We start from the raw sequence: 21,205 nt of genomic DNA, 5'->3' as shown, positions 1-21,205 counted from the left end.
AGGAACCAAGATAACGACATAGGTAAATGTGGTACTCACATTCTTCCACAACCATATCAAAATTACAAATAAAATACAGAAGAACCATCATTCAGAACCACCTGAAATCTGGCTGAATGGAAGCCCTATAACTAGAGAATTAAAGAAGAAACTATATTGAGACTGATAGGAGGGTTGGAGGTGTGGAATGGCTTGTCTGACATCCACATGTGGCGGGTTTTTAATTGGGAGAGATATCTTGGCTGAGGAGCAAGGAGTCACAGCCCCACACTAGAACTGTCAGCCCAGGGTTCCAGTGCCAGGGCTGTAAAAACCAGTGGGGATTGTGGCTGAATGATATGGGGGCAGCCAGAGACCTAGGCAGTTCCTCTTAAAGGGCCCATGTGTTGGCTTACTCGAACTCACTCCCACTGATCTTCAGTTCTGGGGCAACAGCTTAAAAGGATCCAGGGACATATGGGAAGGAACTAAATTGTCTGACATCAGGGAAAGAACTAGAGGTCAGGTTTCTCCCAGACAAAAGTGGTGGCAGATGTCATTGTTCCTATGCTGAGACTACACACACACACACACACACACACACACACACACACAGCTGACAGACAGGCACCATATCTGAGTCTCCATCAACCTGGCCCACACTGTTCCCCCTGGTGATTCCCTGAGATCCCACCCCACCCAATTTGCAGCCCCACCAAGCTGTTTGCAGTGGCTTTTCCATATGAATGGCCTGTCCTGGCTCAGGCTTTATATTTTCCTAAAATCTCTCAAAAACAAGTAGCAGCTGTCTTCAGCATGCCCCATACCTCTCAATAAGTGGCTCCAGATCTGGCACTAATAATAGCTTGCCAAGGTTCACAGTTTGGCCTCTCTTGCATACCTCCAAGCCCAACAGAAGTATAAGTCATCTGAAAATCACTCTGTAGTTCATAACGGGTGGCCCCAGGCAGGGCACAGGCAGTGGCTGACTTTGCACCTCCCAGGAAGCTCCAGAGACAGTGCACCCAGTGGATAGCTTCAGATCACAACATCTACCACATTCATGAGCAACACACTCAAGGGACAGACTTGGAGAGCACCAAAGCCCCACTAAAGCAAGTCCTGCTCCATAGGGGTGTCTCCTATACAGCAACTCTTCCACTGTAGTACAGCTGATCATCACAGCCAATTGCCTGGGAGTCAATTCCTCCCAGTGACGCCAACAGCAATCAAGGCTCAACTACAACAGGACAGTGCACACAGACCACACAGGGGCACACCTAGAGTGCCCAGCTCAGATGACTGAGGAGGTGGAGCCACTGGGCCCTGCACGATACCTATTACACAGGGACACTCTACCAATTCTAGGAGACATAGCAGCTCTACCTAATACATTGAAACAAACACAGGGAAGCAGCCAAAATGTGGAGACAAAGAAACATGTCACAAATGAAAGAACAGAAGGACTCTCCAAAAAAAACCCAAATGAAATGGATGCAAGCAAACTACTAGATAGAGTTCAAAACAATGGTTATAAGGATGCTCAAGAACTTACTAACAGCTTCAAGGAACTTAGTGAGAACCTCAAAGACATGAAAAAGGACCAGTCAGAAATAAATAATTCATGAACCGAAGTTAAAAATAATTTACTGGGAATCAACAGTGGAGTGGAGGATGCCGAGAATCAAATTAGCACATTGGAATATGAGTAAGGGGAAAACACCTAATCATAAAAGCAAAAAGAATAAAAAATATGAGATAGTATAAGGAGCCTCTGGGACAACTTCAAGCATACCAACATTCGCATCATGGGGGTGGCAGAAGGTTAAGAGAGGGAACAAGAAATTAAAAACCTATTTAAAGAAATCATGACTGAAAACTTCCCCTACCTGGTGAAAGAAATAGACTTACTCAAAGAGGACCACATCAAGACACATCATAATTAAAGGTTAAAGAGAAAGAGAGAATCTTAAAAGCAGCAAGAGAAAAGCAGTTAGTTACCTACAAGGGAGTGCCCATACAACTGTCAGCTTATTTCTGAACAGAAAGTTTTCATTTCAGAAGGGAGGGGCAAGAAATATTCAAAGTGGTGAAAAGCAAGGACTTACAACCAAGATTACTCTACCTAGCAACGCTATCATGTAGCATTGAAGGTCAGATAAAGAGCTTCACAGACAAGAAAAAGCTAAAGGAGTTCATCATCACTAAACCAGTATTAAATGAAATGTTGAAGGGTCAATTAGAAGAAGAAGGAGGAGGAGGAGGAGGAGGAGGAGAAGGAGGAGGGAAGAGGAGAAGGAGGAGGAGGAGGAGGAGGAGGAGGAGGAGGAGGAGGAGGAGAAATTTGAGGAATAGGAGGCATGCTGGGAACCACACTTCCTTCTTGGAGCCTCCAGAAAAACCACAGGGCTCTTGGTCAGGGCCGCTGCCGCCCCCAGGGAACCAACAGGATGGCTGAGGGTAAGGCTGGTGGTGCTGCTGGCCTCTTTGCCAAGCAGGTACAGAAGAAGTTCAGCAGGGCCCTGGAGAAGGTACTGCAGAATTTGGAGAAAACTGGAAACCAAAGATGAATGGTTTGAACAATGTGCCAACAACTTTTACCATCAATAGGCAGAGGGCCTCGAACTATACAAGGAGCTGAAGAACTTCCTTAGTGCAAAGTAATGCATGAAAGCTCAAAGAGAGTGTCAGAAACCCTGCAGGAGATCTATAGCAGTGAGTGGGACGGTCTTGAGGAGCCGAAGGCCATCATAGGAAATAATGATCTTCTTTGGGAAGACTATGAAGAGAAACTAGCTGACCAGGCCTTGAGGACCGTGGAAAACTATGTAGCCCAGTTTGGTGAGATTAAGGAAATAATCACCAAGCGGGAACCGAAACTCATGGACTATGACAGTGCCAGACACCACCTGGAGGCAGTGCAGAATGCCAAGAAAAAAAGATGAGGTCAAGATTGCCAAGGCAGATGAAGAGTTCAACAAAGCCCAGCTTGTGTTTGAAGATCTGAACCAGGAACTACTAGAGGAGCTACCTGTTCTTTATAAGAGTTGTATAGGCTGTTCTATGAGCATTTTTCAAAACACTTTCAACTTGAAGGACGTCTTCTACAGGGAAATGAGCAAGCTGAATCACAATCTCTATGAAGTGATGAGCAAACTGGAGAAGCAACATTCCAACAAAGTCTTTGTGGTGAAGGGACTATCAAGCAGCAGCAGATGCTCTTTAGTCGTCTCTTTCCCAGTTCAAACATCTACAGTCTCTAGCCCTCCTACCAGTCCCTCTACATTTTCCTTGATAAGTGAGAGGGACTCCATCTCAGCAAGTAAAGAAGAGCTAACATCAGATCTAGCTCAGGGAGGAGACAACTCTGAGATTAAAGAAGAGCCCTTAAAAGAAAAGGAAATAGACAAAGAAGAGGCTGAAGCAAAGTCCTCTGAGGAGGAAGAGCCTCTACCAGCCTGCAACGGCCCTACCAAAGCCCAGCCCTCTTCTACCCAGCCCACTGAGGGTGGCGAGTCCCAGGAGGAAGTTTTCCCTGGCTCCCCAGCTCCACCCTCAGGCAGAGCCCTAATCCCTCCAGAACAGCCTGCATCTCTCCCAGAAGTTGTCCTCCGAACCCGAACCTCAAGTGAAGGGTCTGAACAACCAAAGAAGAGAGCCCCTGTCTAGAGGACCTCAGCCCCCTTTAATAGGCCTCCTCCACCCAGAGCCACTCGCAGCTCTAGGATCTCCTCGGGGAATATACTCTCCAGCCCTACGCCTCTAAACAGGGTTCACCCACCACCCCTAGGGCCTCCTTGGGAGCTGGGACTCCAAGACCTAGTTCCAGGGCCACTTTGGAGGTTTCTCTTGATCCACAGCCACCACAGAAGCCAGTAAAAACTTCTGAGGACAGAGAAAAGGAAAACATCAACAATCTGAACCCAGATCTTTATACTTCCCCCAACCTCGATAATCCCTCAGGTTTTTTTTTTTCAGAATCTGACAAGGCAAGTAAGATGGAAGACAAAGAAGAGAACAATAAGTTTATATTGACTGACTCCCCTGAGAGCCAAGGCCTCCAGCTTCATGCTTCTGTGGTTCCAGAAGACAGCAACATCACAACACCTGAGCTTCAAGAAGAGGTATCTACAATTAAAAGTGCACAACTCTGAAGAGCAACTGCCAAGATCTTCCACATATATACATCTCCCAGAGAAACTCTTCAGCTAGTGGGTATAGAAGTCACAGGGACTTAAGGTCTAACATTCATATCTAGGTTCTCAATGTGGATGCTGGTTGTCTCTAAAGACCTAGCATTAATGGAGGCTGAGGAGCAGACTTAGAGGAGGGAGGGAGGCAGGCAGGCTTGGGAAAAAAGATTGTTAGACTCATGTAATATTTAATTCAGATTTTAGCATTGTTAGAATAATAAGACTTTATATATTAAATAAAGTGGGGCTAAAATGACTATAACAAGCAAAAGCATCTATAGGTGCATATACACAATCACAGAGAACATGAAACAAATCTTTGATTCACCATTGAGTTTTCAAGACTTAAAGCCAAAAGAACATATTTTCAGATTGTTAAATAAAGCATTATTCTATGAAAAAAAATTGAGCAATAAAGTGGCAAAAAATACATATCTATCAACAATTGAATCTAAAAATCAGAATAACTGAGCAAGGAATCTAATGAACAACATAAACTGATTAATAAAATAGAACCAGAGGCATGGAAACATGGAACAGACTGACAAATCTCAGAAGGAAGAGATTAACCAAAGAATTTATATGCATATTTGCATTACCCATGGTCACAGACATTAGGGTAGTGAAGGCCTGGGACAGGGTGGGATCTGGGTGGAGGAGGGCAATGGGGAGAAAAAGAGAATGGGGGAACATCTGTAATACTCTCAACAATAAAGATTTTTTTAAAGTGGAGGTCTTGGCTGACTTAGTTCCAATGATAAAATCAAACCAATAGCCTCAAAATATTCTTTATTGATAAGTTAACAAATTTGTATTGACAAATTATTACCAGCTCTCAGAGATGACTTGTGAAGTATAAGATATAACTTGTGCTTTTTAGATGCTAAAAATATATAGAATTGTTGCATAAAGATTTAAGAAAGCAAAATCAAAACCCTACCATTTTATTTCTCTACTAGAGGCCCAATGCACAAAATTCATGCAAGAGTAGGCCTTTCTTCCCCCAGTTGCCTGCACTGGCTTCCCTCTGGCTGCCAGCAGGCACCTGGGACCCAGGCTTCCCTCACAGCCCCGGCTTCGTCTGGAAGGCCATCCAGAAGGACATCTGGTCTAATTAGCATATTACTCTTTTATTATTATAGATGGCTTTTACTTAAAAATTGTTACTCACCTCAAGATCCAATTCATATTTATTTTCATTTTAAAGCTTATTTTTTATTTAACACCAATGGTTCACTTTATTATTAACTAGAGGCTTGGTGCATAAAATTCGTGCATGGGGAGGGAGTCCCCTCAGCCCAGCCTGCACCCTCTCCAATCCGGGACACCTTGGAGGATGTTTGACTGCCGGTTTAGGCCCGATCCCAGGGATTGGGCCTAAACCGGCAGTTGGACATCCCTCTCACAATCCTGGACCACTGGCTCCTAATCGCTCACCTGCCTGCCTTCCTGGTCGCCCCTAACTGCCCCCCCACCATCCTGATTGCCCCTCACTGTCTCTGGATGCCAGCCTGATCGCCCCTAACTGCCCCCCCCCCCCCGCCAGCCAGGTCACCCCCAACTGTCCCCTCCCTGCCGGCCTGGTTGCTCCTAACTGTCCCCCTTCCCCCCGCCAGCCTGGTCACCCCTTACTGCCCCACCCCACTGGCCTGGTCACCCCCAACTGCCCCCCTCTGCCAGCCTGGTGGCCCCTAACTTCCCCCCCTGCTAGCCTGGTTGTCCCCAACTGCACCCCCCACCAGCCTGGTTGCCCCACACAGCCTGCTTGTTCAGTCATTTGGTCGTCCCTCACTAACTCCCCTGCCGGCCTGGTTGTAGGCAGCCATCTTGTGAGGGTGTGAGGGTCAATTTGCATATTATCACTTTATTACATAGGATATTTTCTTTTCTGTGACTTAGTACAATATGTGTAAGTAATTAATGTAATGATTACAAAACTTTTTTGACAAGTATGGAAAATAGTAGTTAATGTTTTCCATCTGCTACCTGGTGTGTCACCAAAAGAACCATTGATCCTGCAGAATAAGGAAACACCTATGCAAGAACATGACAGAAATATAAATGGCTAATGAATTCATTTTGACCATTATATACTATTATTTTTATAAATGCTACCATATGTTGTTTGTACTATCCATTATCAAAATTAGTGCTTGAATGTTGTCACTTCCAGAGCTTCACTCTGGAAAGTTTTAAAAATTGTATTTAATTTGTCTAAAATATATTGTTATTTATTTCTAAATATATAACTTCTAAAATTAAAGTTAGAGTTCTGAAGTATCTTTCTTATAACAGCTTTGTGGTGCTGTTGCAAAGTCTTTTGTTTGTTTGGTAGACTTAAGTTCTCCAAAGAGTCAAAACTAAGGACTATATCTATTGACCTCAAATTCAGACTACAAATTGTGGAAAAGGAATGCAGAATGCTTCACAATTTCAATCTGCATGCTTGGGAAGCATTGCCCATGTTCTAGGAAGTTGCCATAGGTTCTATGTTGGAACCCTCTGTCTCCTCCCACCCCACCCCAGCTCATCTTTACCAGGGATTGTGCTTTAGGAAGAGAGCTTAATCTGGACGACACAGAAAAGCCTAAGAAACTCTTTTTAGATTAGTTTAGTTCACTGAATTGGTACAAAAATAGAGATCATAAAGGCTTCCCAAAACCAAAATAATTGTTCTAAATATTGTATTATTGGAAGGTATTTTGCTGTTTATTGATTTCTTAAAAAGTGCAGTTGGGGGTAACAAGGCCAGCAGGAGGGACAGTTAGGGGCAATCAGGCAGGCAGGCAGGTGAGCAGTTAGGAGCCAGTGGTCCTGGATTGTGAGAGGAATGTCCCCCAAGGGGTCCCGGATTGGAGAGGGTGCAGGCTGGGCTGAGGGGACCCCCCCATGCATGAATTTCATGCACTGGGCCTCTAGTTGGTATATAAAAATAGAACTGATTTCTGGATATTTATTTTGTATCCTGCTACTTTCCTAAATTCATTTATGAGTTCTAGTATTTTTTGGTGGAATCTTTAGGATTCTCTGTATAGAGTATCATGCTATCTGCTAATAAGGACAGTTTTACTTCTTTATTTTCAATTTGAATGCCTTTTATTTCTTCTTTTTGTCTGATTGCTTTGGATAGGACTTCCATAACAATGTGGAATGAGAGGGGTGAAAGCAGATATCCCTGTCTTGTTCCCAATCTTAAGGACAGTGCTTTTAGTTTTTGCCCATTGAGCATGATATTGGCTATGGGTTTGTCATATATGGCCTTTATTATGTTGAGATATATTTCCTCTATTCCCACTTTGGTGAGAATTTTGATCATAAATGGGTGCTGGATTTTATCAAATGCTTATTCGGCATTTATTGATATAATTATGTGGCTTTTATCTTTCATTTTGTTTATATGGTGTATTATGCTTATTGATTTGCAGATATTGTACCAAGCTTGCATGTCCGGAATAAATACCACTTTATCATGGTGTATGAACTTTTTAATGTATTGCTGAATCTAGTCTGCTAATATTTTGTTGAGAATTTTAACATCTGTTGGTCAGGAATATCGGCCTATAATTTTTTATCTTTGTAGTGTCATTAACCAGTTTTGGAAATAGGATAATGCTGTCTTCATAAAATGAGCTTGGGAGTCTTCCCTCCTTTTGAATTTTTTGGAATAGAAGCATAGGTGGTAGTTCTTTGAATGTTGTGTAAAATTTACCTGTGAAGCTGTCCAGACCAGGAATTTTAGTTGTTGGAAGATTTTTATTACTTCTTTAATTTCACTAGTTGTAATCTGTCTATTCAAATTATCCGATTATCCTGATTCAGTTTTGGAAGACTGTTTCTAGCAATTTATCCATTGCTTCCAGGTTGTTCAATTTGTTGGCATATAATTATTCATAATATTTTCTTACAATGCTTTGTATTTCTGTGGTGTGAGTTGCTACATCTCCTCTTTAACTTCTGGTTTTATTTATTTTCATGATGAGTCTGGTTAAAGGTTTTTGAATCTTATCTTTTCAAAGAACTAGATCTTGGTTTCATTGATTGTATTGTGTGTGTTTTTTTAGACTCTATTTTCTTTATTTCTGCTCTGATCTGTATTATTTCCTCCTTTCTAATCACTTTGGACTTTGTTTTTGTTCTTTTCACAGCTTTTTAAAGTGTAAAATTAGTTTGTTTATTTGAGATTTTTCTTGTTTATTGAGGTAGGCCTGTCATATTATGAATTTCCCTCTTAGGACTGTTTTTGCTGTGTCCATAGATTTTGGGTTGTTATGTTCTCATTCTTATTAGTTTCAAGGTATCTTTTGATTTCTTCCCTGATCTCATTGTTAAACCATTCATTCTTCAGTAACATGGTTATTTAGCCTCCGTTTCTTTGTGTATGTTTTCATTTTTTTGTGTGTGTGATTGATTTCTAGTTTCATACCACTGCGGTCATAGGAAATGCTTGATATGATTTCAATCTTTGTAAATTTATTGAGACTTGTTTTTTGCCCTAACATGTGGTCTATCCTAGAAAACATTCCATGGGCACTTGAAAAGAATAAATATTCTTCTGCTTTGGGGTAAAATGCTCTGAAGATATCAATTAATTCCATTTGATCTAGTGTGTCATTAAAGGCCACACATGGGTGTTAGACCAGCCCATTCTATGCCTCTGCCCCTGCTACCAGCCTCAATGTACTTTCTTCTTTAATTTTCTAGTGGCAGGGCTTCCATTCAGTTAAATTTCAGGTGGTTCTGAATGATGGTTGTTCTAAATTTTATTTGTAATTTTGATGTGGTTGTGGGAGGAGGCAAGTAAAGTGTTAACCTGGGCAGCCATCTTGGTTCCTCCCCCATAAGGCTGCTGGGTCATTCTTTGTCCTTTATTATAGCCTTTGTTTTAAAGTCTATTTTGTCTGGTATAAGTATGGTTACCCAAGTTTTTTTTTCTGTTTCTATTTTCATGAAATATTTCCTCCCATCCCTTTATTTTCACTCAATGCATGTCTTTCAATCTGGAATGAGTCTCTTGTAGGCAGCATATGTAAAGGTCTTGTTTTCTTATCAATTCAGCCATCAGATTCATTTAACGTAACCTTTAATAGGTATTCAGTTATTGCCATTTTATTATTCATATCTTTTAACCTTTTTTCACCCTCCTTCTTCTTAAAGACCCTTTAATATTTCTTGTAATACTGGCTTGGTGGTAATGAATTCCTTTAGATTATTCTAGTCTGGGAAGCTCTTTCTATGCCCTTCAATTCTAAATAATACCTTTGCTGCTTTGGGTAATATAGGTTGCAGATCCTTGCTTTTAATCACTTTGTCTATTTTGTGCCAATTCCTTTGGGCCTGAAATGTTTCTGTTGAGAAATCACCTGATAATATTATGGGAGCTCCCTTGTAGATAACTATTTTTCTCTTGCTACTTTTAAAAGTCTCTGTTTGTCTCTAACCTTTGCAATTTTAATTATCTGTCTTGGTGTGAGCCTCTTTGAGTTCATCTTGTTTGGGACTCTGCACTTCCTGGACTGGTATGTCTTTATCTTCTTCAGTCATTATTTTTTCAAATGAGTTCTCACACCCTTGCTCACTTTCTTTTCTTTTGGGATCATTATGGTATGCATGTTGTTATGCTGTATGTTGTCCCAAAGGTTCAATTTCTTTGTTCACCTGAGCTGGATGCTCTAGGAATGTCCCTTGTGTGCATTATTTGGCCTTTCCTATTGTAACTGGGACTTGATTATTGATGTCCTATTTGTGGGAAGGATAACCCCTTCAATTTACTGCCAGTGAGGTTCAATCTCAACATTGTGCAAGCTGTTATACAGCTACTGACAGAACAGACTAAGACACAACAGGATCAAACTAAAAATACCATGAATATCAAGCTACTCAATGCAACTACAACAGGAAAACTATGAAGGAAAAAGAACAGAAAACAAAGCAAATAAAAAGAATACTAAATGACATGTGACCAAAGACTTAAAGGTGACATAAAGAAAAATGGAGATAGAAGAACACACAAAAAATGGCTATATGGAAGCAAGGAAGAAGTTAAAAGAACTAGTATAGGAGGAAAAATAAAAGGAAACAGAAAATAAATGAAATAATAATGATGAATTTAAAATGTACTGATAATGGATATAAGATATAGATAGAAAAAGTAAAATGGGGAAAAATGAGAAAAATAAAATTAAAAAATTAATAATAATAATAAGACTAGACTTAAAGGGAAGAGAGAAATTAGAGATATGCAAGAAAATAGAGATGAACAAAAAATAGATCCAGCAACATAGAAGCATCGAAGACTGTCAAACCTCAGATGGAAGGCAGAAGAGGGTGTGACGAGATCAACCAATGAGCTTGTATGCATATATGCATAATCCATGGATACAGACAATAGGATGGTGAAGGCCTTGGGTGGAATGCAGGGCCAGGGTGGGAGAGGTCAATGGGGGGGGGGGGGGTAAAGGGGATATATGTAATACTTTCAACAATAAAGATTTTTTAGAAAAAACAAACAACAACAACAACAAAAATCCACTTACACACACACAGACCAAGACACAAAACCACACATACTCACACACTAAAAAAACCTTTGGGTCTGCTATTTGTAAAGCTCACCAGATTTTTATGTGATTTTGTTCAATCTGGCCCCTTGGTGTGTCTATCCTGGGCCTCTGGGAGCTTCTCTTGTGCAGGTCAATGTGAGTCACTGTACTTTCTGGTCCTGGGCAACCTGACTGAGGTCCCAAAGGTTGAATCCCCTAGTAGTCCAGTGGGTGGGTACTCTGACACAGAGGCTGGGTCTGCCTGGAGTCTCATGCCTTAATTATCTCTGTTCTGAGCTCTACTCCCTTCCCTCACAGAGCTGGGCTCTGCAGGGGTATCCTGGTCTTTGGCCAGAATGGTTTGATCACACTCGTGTTGGGGGTGGTGCCAATAGCTTGTAGGAGGGGGGGTTGTGGGCCCTTTATCTCCTTCTAATGCCTCAGCTCTGTCTAGTTTGCTGGCACCTCCTCTCTGTCACCCCCAGGAGCACGGATTTCCTGCCCTGGGCGGTTCCATCTTGTCTCAAGTCGCTGCAGGTCAGGTAAGAAGCAGCTGTTTTGCTGAGGAGAAAGAGGGGACTTCCCCCGTGTCATAGGTGGGCAGGGCTGATCTCCTTCCTGGACCTACTGTCCAGCCCCCTTTCTGCTCACCAGCACAAGTTCCTCCAAGAAATAGAGGGCCCCCCAGATTCAATGTTAAGTGTGTCCTTCAGACCCCTCCCATGTAGGCTGGCCCTGAGCTCCACTGCATGACCCTTCCCACTGGTCAAAGGAGCTTCCCAGGCTGCATGATGGGACTTCAGCCCCAAGCTTCCACTGCTGTACCCACTCCGCAGTCTCCGCAGCCAGTCCCCTCTTGGCCTCCTCTCTCAGTCCCAGGCCCTCCTGTCTCACTTACAGATCTGTAGCCTCTTCAGTCTCCTCAGGTCCTCAGTTCAGTAGGTCCAGGTCAGGGGAGGTTACATCCACCTCCCAGCCATCAGTGCAGTTCCTGCCCCCGAACCCCGGCGGTGGAGCCCAGCAGCTGGGCAGTGGCAGCGCAGTAGCAGTGGCAGTGGTTGAGTACACAGCAGGTCCACGGGTTCAGGCTGGGTGCATGCCAGGCACGCAGAGGACCCGCAGTGTCTGTTGCAGGCGTGTGGGTCTGGGTTGTGACCTCTCGGGCGCACAGGGACCAGGGCAGGTGCATGTGGGCCGTGGTGAGTCCGGGTGGTGGCGAGGCTTGGCGCCTAGCCCCTGCCACTCCCTGCAGCTTCCTCCCAAAGAGGATCTTGTAAACCTTTTATGATTTCTATGTCTTTTTCATTGTGTTGAAGTTTTTACTAAGTTCCTTGAGCTTCCTTATAACCATTGTTTTGAACTGTACTGGTATATCTGGTCGATTGCTTGCCTCAATTTCATTTCGTTCTTTTTCTAGAGATTTTACCTGTCCTTTCATTTGGGGCATTTTCTTTGTCTCCCCATTTTGGCTTCCTCTCTGTTTGTTTCTGTGTATTAGGTCAATCTGCTATGTCTCCCAGTCTTGGTAGAGTGACCTTATGCAGTAGGTATTCTGTGGGACCCAGTGGTGCAGTCTCCCTTGTCACCTGAGCTCCGGATGTGAAAGGAGCTCAGGTGACAAGGGAGACTGCACCACTGGGTAGTCCAGTGGGTGGGTACTCTGACACAGAGGCTGGGTTGACACATCAATGAAAGGTATTTACTCTGGGGCTGATTGGTTGTGAGGACTGGCCATGACTACAGTGGAGGAGTTGTTATGGAGGATATGCTTTAGAGAGGCTTTTGTGCCCACCGAATTTGCCCTTTGTTTTTTTTTTTTTTTTTTTTTTTTTTTTTTTTTTTTTTTTAATTTCTTTATTGATTAAGGTGTCACATATTTGTCCTCATCCCCCCATTCCCATCCCACACCCCTCCCCTTGGATGCCCCAACCCTCTGTTGAACTTAAGCATTGGTTAGGCTCATATGCATGCACACAAGACCTTTGGTTGATCTCTCCCCCCTCCCCCCCACCCTCCCCTATCCTCCCTCTGAGGCCCGATAGTCCGATCGATGCCTCCTTGTTTCTGGTTCTGTTCTTGTTCATCAGTCTATGTTGTTCATCATTTCCCCTAGATGAGCGAAATCATGTGTCACTATAGATATACTTATAAGAATTGAATGTGCGACGAGCAAAAATATTTATGCTGACAGGCAAATGAATCAGTCTGTAGTGAGTTTCTTTCTGGACCAACAGTTCTTTTGAGACCCAATATCAATGTCCACCGGTTCCCTATGAGTACATGTCGGCACTGACCCCTCAGCTCTGGATGGTGGACAAATGGTGGTAATGCAGGTCCGACTCCCTCTGGTTTGGTCTCGGCTGGACCCAGGGGCACTGCTTCACCCGGATCCAGGGGCCCACGGCCTCGCCCGGACCCGGGGCCAGGCTCACCCGGCTCCAGGGGCCCGCGGCCTCGCCCGGACCCGGGGCCCAGGGCTCACCCGGCTCCAGGGGCCCGCGGCCTCGCCCGGACCCGGGGCCCAGGGCTCACCCGGCTCCAGGGGCCCGCGGCCTCGCCCGGACCCGGGGCCCAGGGCTCACCCGGCTCCAGGGGCCCGCGGCCTCGCCCCGACCCGGGGCCCAGGGCTCACCCGGCTCCAGGGGCCCGCGGCCTCGCCCGGACCCGGGGCCCAGGGCTCACCCGGCTCCAGGGGCCCGCGGCCTCGCCCGGACCCGGGGCCCAGGGCTCACCCGGCTCCAGGGGCCCGCGGCCTCGCCCGGACCCGGGGCCCAGGGCTCACCCGGCTCCAGGGGCCCGCGGCCTCGCCCGGACCCGGGGCCCAGGGCTCACCCGGCTCCAGGGGCCCGCGGCCTCGCCCGGACCCGGGGCCCAGGGCTCACCCGGCTCCAGGGGCCCGCGGCCTCGCCCGGACCCGGGGCCCAGGGCTCACCCGGCTCCAGGGGCCCGCGGCCTCGCCCGGACCCAGGATTCAGCCTCACCCGGACCCAGGGGCGCACGGCCTCGCCCGGACCCAGGATTCAGCTTCACCCGGACCCAGGGGCGCATGGCCTCGCCCGGACCCAGGGGCACGTGGCCTCACCCGGACCCGGGGCCCAGCCTCACCCTGACCCAGTTCCCAGCCTCACCCATACCCAGGGGCACGCGGCTTCACCCGGATCCGAGACCCAGCGGGGTTTCGTCTTCTTGATCCCAATTCCTGTTGGTCAATTCCCTCTCAGCAATTCCTTCGGCCATTTTCTCAGAGTTCCAGGGCAGCCACCACAGAACTCGTTGGGCGGCGGGCTCGGCGAAGCTCCGGTGTGCCCGGTGCGCGGCGGCGGGCTGGTCCGGGGTGGCTGCGTCGGCCCTTGGGTCTGCAGCGGTGGCCGGTCGCCGAGCGTGCGCACCTGGCCGCTTCCGGGGTGTTGAGATTCTTGAAGGACTCGGAGGTCAGCAAGCGCGTAGTCTCCCGCCCCATGTCTCCCATGGGCTCTTCTGTCCGTGCTCGGCAGCGAGTGAAGCCTTCCCCTCAGCCGGAGACCGCTGGGGGAACTGCACCGAGCACGTTCCAGGCCACCATTGTGTCGCCTGAGCCGTAGTTTTTAAAGTGTGGTCTTTGGGTCACCGGCATCAGCTTCATCCCGTGTACCCCTCTCTTTTATTCTAGTTGTATAGCATCCGCTCAGTTAGCCCTCCGGTGGTTCTGGATGGTGTCTGCTCTGCTCTCCCGTTGTAGTCTCAAAACCGTTGTGGTAGGCAGCAATCAGGCTTCTGCCCTGTGCCTCCATCTTGGTCCTTGTTTGTATAGTTAAGTCTTGATTGTTGTTGGTGTCACTGGGAGGAATTGTCCTCCAGGCCTATTGGCCGTGCGGACCCTCTGTGTCTATAAAGGAAGAGTTGCTGTGCGGAAGACACGCCTATGTGCCGGGTCTTGGTGCAGCAAGGCTTCGGCGCTCACTGTGTCTGCCTCTTGAATGTGTCCCTTATGGGAGTGGTCGAAGTCTGGTGTCATCTCACACCGACCACTAGATGCCCTCATTTCTGGGTCTCCAATGTAGTGTAGGTCAGCTACTGCCTGTGGCCCCTCAGCATGAATTACAGCATCCCTTATATTCGTGACCTGTTTCGGTGCCTTCCCCTTTTGGCTGCCTCCCTATCGCTCAGCTTCCCCAATCTCCCTAGGTGGTCGCTCTTGATATCCCCCTTTGTGGGCTGAGTGCAAAGTCTTGGTGTTGTTAAGCCTTGGTTGCTGTTGGTACACTGGGAGGATGTGACCTCCGGCCCAATTGGCTGTGAGGATCAGCTGTGTCTATGCCGGGAGACAGCCCCATTCAACTAGACTTGCAAAATTGTAAAAGCCTCTGTGTTCAGCTTTGATGGGGCGGAGTTACAGGGCGGAGCCTACCGCCTTGGCTTCCTGTCAGCCCCGCCCTATGAGGTTCCTGTGTCCCTCCGTACTCCCAGCAAACACCTCTGAGAGAAAAGTGCCCTGGAGTTTCGCGCGCTGCCAAACAGTCTAGTCTCTCCCCCAATGAATCTGGATTCCCAGATTCTCTCCCGGAACTGGGTTTCCGTGTAGTCAGAATTGGGGCTCACCTCAGTCTGGTGCTTTTGTCTCCTTCCCTCCAGGGCGACTCAGCGGCACAGTCAACAGCCCATCCTCCGCGCACAATCCCCTGCGCGCCTCCGGTGCTCTGCTCTTCGCCGCCTCTCTGCATCTCTGCCCCACAGTCCAGTTTTCCCCAGTATGAGCCTGGTTTCCCCGGGTCTTTCCCGGAACTGGGGTTCAGTGCAGTTGGAACTGGGGGTTCAGCACAGTCCGGAGCTTTTGTCTCCCTCCCGCTAGGGCAATCCAGCGGCACAGGCCACAGACCCTCCTCTGCGCGCATTCCCGTGCGCGGCTCCGGCGCAGCTCCTCTGTGTCTCCGTCCCACAGCTCAGACTCCCCCAGCATGAGCCCGGCTTCCCAGGGTTTCGCCGGGAAATGGGGTTCAGTGCAGTCGGAGCTGGGGTTCAGCACAATCTGGCGCTTTTATCTCCTTCCCGCCAGAGAACGCCAGCCAGGCGGCCAGCCGCCCCTTCCTCTCCGGCTCCGTCTTCCCCGCACGCGCGCGGGCTCGTGTCTCCGCCCGTGTCTCCATACCTCAAGCTTTTACGGCTTCTCTGATTTTCCTTGTGGTTTTCTTTTTCCTTCTAATTGTGGGCATTTCAGTCAGCCAGCTTTCCTGTGGTTCTGGATGATGTCCGTTTTGACTTTTAGTTGTGTTTTTTATATTGTTGTGCCCGGCTGTAGGTTAGGTGTTTAACCTATGCCGCCATCTTGGTTTCCCGAATTTGCCCTTTGGATACATTCTTTGTAGAAGTGGTTAGGTTGTGTCTGGTGTGGTCTGAAGCTGGCCATCAGGTGTGGGAGGGGCTCTGATGCAAACCAAGTTCTGTCCTTTTCTGTGCCTTGTTAGGGGCCTGTTAGGTATGAGCTACAAAGTGATCTGCAGATGCTGGCTTGTAGACACCTGGGAGAGGCCAAGTTGCAAACTGAGGTGGATGCAACTAATGCTGGCCCTGGGGTCATTTAGTTAGAGGTACAGGGCATGCTGAGGCCAGAAACTGCTTGTTTGGTTTTTGTGAGCCTTTGAGAAATGTTAGGAAAGTCCATAGCATGATCCAAGACAGGCCATTTCTGTGGAAAAGCCATTTAAAATGGCCTAAAAATTGGGTGGGGCATGGTCTCAGGGAATCACCAGGGCTGGGCGAACAATGTTAGCCAGGTTGATGAAGACTCCGATATGGCACTCACCTGCCGGCTCTGTGGGGGGAGTGTTCAGCAAAGGACAAATGGCATCTGCTGGCACTTTTTGGCCTCTGCTAGAGGGAAGCGAGCTGCCCCTCTAGCCCTTGCTGGACAATTCAGTTCCTCCCTGCATGTCCCTGGAGCCTTCTAAGTTGCTGTCTCAGAGCTAGAGCTCAGAGCCAGTGAGTCAGAGTAAGTTCATACATGGGCCCTTCAAGAGGAATGCCTGGGATTCCAACAGCCCTCCATCTCTCTCAGCTATAATTTCTGCTCCTGGTACTGGAACTCTGGGTTGGGGATCCTGGTATGGGACTGGGACTCCTTGCCACTCAGGGAGGAACTCCACACCCAAGATATCCCTCCCAATTTAAAATATATATATATTGATTTCAGAGAGGAGAAGGGAGAAGGAGAGATAGAAATGTCAATGATGAGAGAGAATCCTCTATCAGCTAGCTGTGTCCTACTGGGGATCAAGCCTGCAACTCAGGCATGTATCCTGACCAGGAATCAAACCCTGACCTCCTTGTTCATAGTTTGACACTAAACCACTGAGCAACACCCAATTTATAAGCATCACACATGGGTGTGAGAAAGCCATTCTCTGCCTCTTCTACCCATCTTCCTATGGTTTCCTCTGTACATCCTTAGTTATAGGACTTCTGTTCATCTAGACCAGTGATGGCGAACCTATGACACGTGTGTCAGCACTGACACGTGTAGCCATTTCTTATGACACACGGCCGCTGAGGCGGCCGCAGGCTGAGGATGAAACATTTGCTGCTCCTGAGGATGAAATATTTGCGAAATAATGTTTTTTCCTCAAAGTGACACACTACCCAAGTTATGCTCAGTTTTTTTGCGAAGTTTGACACACCAAGCTCAAAAGGTTGCCCATCACTGATCTAGACTATAGGCAGTTCTCATTTATGGTTGTTTTATAGCTTAGTTGCAAGGTGGTTTTTTTTTTTCTTTTGGGGGGGGTGTATTTTGTTTTGTTTTGTTTTTTGGGTTGTTTTTTGTTTGTTTTTTGTTTTTTGCTTAGTTTAATTTTGATGTGGTCATGGGAGGAGGCAAGGACAGTGTTTACCTAGGCCGTCACCTTGATCTGAAGCTCCACTCCAGAATTTCTTCTTCAGAGAAGACTCAGCTCTGCTCTTAAGACCTTTCAAATAATTGAATCATGCACACCCAGATTATCTAGGATAGTGTCCCTTCCTCAGAGTCAGCTGATTATGGACTTTAATCACATTGTCCAAATATGCCTTCACAACAACTGGGTAAGTGTTTGATTGAATGACTGGGGACTATGATCTAGTCAAGTTGACACATAAAACTGACCATTGCAATCACATGTATATAAATGTATACATGCATTAGTATTATGATCCAGATGCACTGTTGCACGTGTGTGTGTGTAGACATAGAGTTCAGGAATCACTTTTGTCCTCCTTGGTTCCTTTTAGTGTTTCTTTTCTTCATGTGCTTCTTTGAGGAGATTTAACTATAAATTCTTGGTCTCATAAGGACTCAGAAAATACATGAATATTTATCTAAGTAACTTCATCACCTCAAAATTTATGTATAATTATGTGTGAAGTCATTTAAGCTAATTGCCCAAGTTTTCAACTTAAAAGTCTAGTTAGATTTTCTTTAACCACTTTGAATGGCTTTCCTTTTCTTCAAGGGAACATCTCCAATGCACCCTCGGGGAACATTACTCTAGTTTTCTTTGTTAACATTTTTTATGTTTTCTCTCTGTCCTATTAATTATTAAAATATTTCCCCCTTTTTAATGTCCTATCTCAATAAACTGTGGGTCTGGCTTTTGTTTTTCCTTTTTGTATATTGAGTGTGGCCTTCAAGATTTTATTTCTTCTTTTTTCTAATATGATTCCCCCAATTCCAACACCTTTCTTAAGGAAATCTCTATTTTTCTTTTCCTTAAGCCAGTGATCGGCAAACTCATTAGTCAACAGAGCCAAATATCAACAGTACAACGATTGAAATTTCTTTTGAGAGCCAAATTTTTTAAACTTAAACTTCTTCTAACGCCACTTCTTCAAAATAGACTCGCCCAGGCCATGGTATTTTGTGGAAGAGCCACACTCAAGGGGCCAAAGAGCCGCATGTGGCTCGCAAGCCGCAGTTTGCCGACCACGGCCTTAAGCAGTCTCCAGTTTGTCTTCTGCTGTTTCCCAAGCCAGTCTTTTTGGTATCACTGCACTACAGGAAATGAGAAACTTAGTTTATTGTATAAAAATATATGTAATGAAGATCAAGGATAAAGTAACTAGTACTTCAAAGAGCTTTACTATCAGCATTGTGAACTTCTTCAGTAGAAACCTGAACACTCTTGCTTTCAAGTAAGCAAGCCAAAAATGCATGGAATTTATTAACCCTTTGCTTGTATCACAGTTGCTAATGTGCCAATGGACCAAGTAAGTTACATGGCTAAATGCAGAGTCAATGTGGAGGGTACCATGAAAAGTCAGAAATACTGATTCATTGGAGGCCATCAACATAAAATTCTACCACCCCACCATACTATTTACATGCATTTTAACAACATGCTTTCCCTCCCCAATACTGTGTTTATGGTTAGTTCTTGCTGACACTTTTAGTCCCTCCCTCAGTTTCTTAATTAGTCATGTTTCAGTTTTAGAGCCTGTTCTCAATGCCTGATGCAATTTATTAAATCTTTAGATTTTAACGTAGGAAAGGAAAACTGAATGACTTCATAATGCTCTGTGAGATTATTATACAAGTCAGGAGGAACAACTGTACTGTTTCATTCACAACAAGGAAGAAAGGAAAAGGGGAAAAGCTTAAATAGGGCAGATGAGAAGATGCAAAATGATACCTCGTATCTGAGAACACTCAGTTTGGCATCTGAACAGACCCTAAAGGATCTACATAATATATTTTAGCCATTATGTCTGCTATATTTTAATTATATGATTTCTGGAGCTATAGAAAAGCAAGCAGGACCACCTAAGTAGTGGGAATAGTCAGATATAGTTCAGTTGAAATTTCCTTATTTTTGCCACCAATGTCTATATTCTCTCCCTCTTTCAACTAAAATTCGCATGTCCTCTGAGTAACAAATGCAGGGATGAATAAGACATAGTCCTTGTCTCTGAAGAGCTCATAGTCAATTACAAGAAACAGATGATAATATTACTAAAGTACAGTTAAAACAGAGACATCTTATAAATAATAATGGGCTACTTCACTTTATTTATACCAAACTCAGTTTAGCTAACCTGAGAGAATAGGACTTAAGAAAGAAGGAAGAGAAGGCAGCTGATCGATGTTTCTCTCTCATCGATGTTCTAACTCTCTATCCCTCTCCCTTCCTCTCTGTAAAAAAAAATCAATAAAATATAATAATATTTAAAAAGTATGAAGGATGGAGATACTGTCCACAAATCTCCTTAAAGACGAAGTACTTTTGCAGGAACACTTTTGTGAAAACATCAGAGTAAAACCACAACTTTCTGTGACAAATAAATTTAAAATGCACATTATTTAAAAAAAAAAAAAAAGAAGGAAGAGAAGAGAAAAAAATGGGGCATAGAGGTAACTTGAGAAAGAGTAGGTAACAGACGGAAAGTGGAATCTACACAGTGACAGGAGATAAAAGGTATGTGACTGAGCACAAATAATGCTTTGCCTGCTTAATTTTATCTAAACTGAATGTTGGTAAAATATACACTAGATAAAATTTTAAGTTCTAAACTATATTATTAAATTCCCCAATACTCTTCTCTTTCTCATACAGAAGGCATTTTCTAAAGTATGGAGGATCCTATCCTGAAAAAGGACATCATTCTCAATTTAAAAACCAGAATGACTGTCTAAACTGAAAGGAAGAACCTTAAGCCTTAGCTGGTTTGGCTCAGTGGATAGAGCATAGGTCTGTGGACTGAAGGATCCCGGGTTCGATTCCAGTCAAGGGCACATGCCTGGGTTGCAGACTTGATCCCCAGTAAGGGGCGTGCAGGAGGCAGCCGATAAATTATTCTCATCATTGATGTCTCTACCTCTCCCTCTCCCCACCCCTTCTTCTCTGAAATCAATTTTTTAAAAAGATATTTAAAAAAAGAAACTTGCTTAATCAGAAACCACGTCACTTCTAGACCATGTTACAGCTCCACTTGAACTCTGAAACCAATATGAAATAGTTTCACAACTCAAAAATAGCAGATGAGCTCATAGAATATTTTGCCTGATTTTATTTTTTAGGCATATTAAGAACAGCAAATTCTTTTTATGGAATGGTACAGAAAACAGGCAGAGAATAATTAATGGCAATTTTTTAAAATATTTTTTATTGATTTCAGAGAGAGAAAGGGAGAGGAAGAAAGAGATTGAAACATTAATATGAGAGAGATCATTGATTAGCTGCCTCCTGTATGCTCCCTACCAGGATCAAGCTGCAACCTGGGTATGTGCCCCAACTGGAATCGAACTGTGACCTCCTGGTTCATGGATCAATGTTTAATCGCTGAGCCACACTGGCTGGGCTGGCCATCTTTTTTGGTTAACCCACACAAACATGAGTAATCTAGGTAACTAGATTAATTAATAAGATAATCTAGAATCAATGATTTAAAATAAGGAGAGTAGAAAAAGGCTGATCCTGAGGTACATATGTTTTTCTATAGAATTTAGCATTTTGTAGTGATGGAATTGTGAGCAATTGTAGACATTCTGTG

General features: G+C 45.0%; 1 pseudogene across 1 annotated transcript; it reads left to right on the top strand.

Annotated features, from left to right (window-relative positions):
• The first annotated feature begins 2,429 nt into the window (after positions 1–2,429).
• LOC307098757 (bridging integrator 2-like) lies at positions 2,430–4,133 on the top strand (annotated as a pseudogene). The gene has a single exon. The product of its transcript is annotated as a bridging integrator 2-like (transcript).
• Positions 4,134–21,205: the final 17,072 nt, after the last annotated feature.

This window comes from Cnephaeus nilssonii (genome assembly GCF_951640355.1).
Source record: "Cnephaeus nilssonii genome assembly, chromosome: 4".
NCBI lineage: Eukaryota > Metazoa > Chordata > Mammalia > Chiroptera > Vespertilionidae > Cnephaeus > Cnephaeus nilssonii.
Note: the sequence above shows the minus strand (reverse complement) of the source record. Positions and strands in the feature narration are given on the sequence as shown.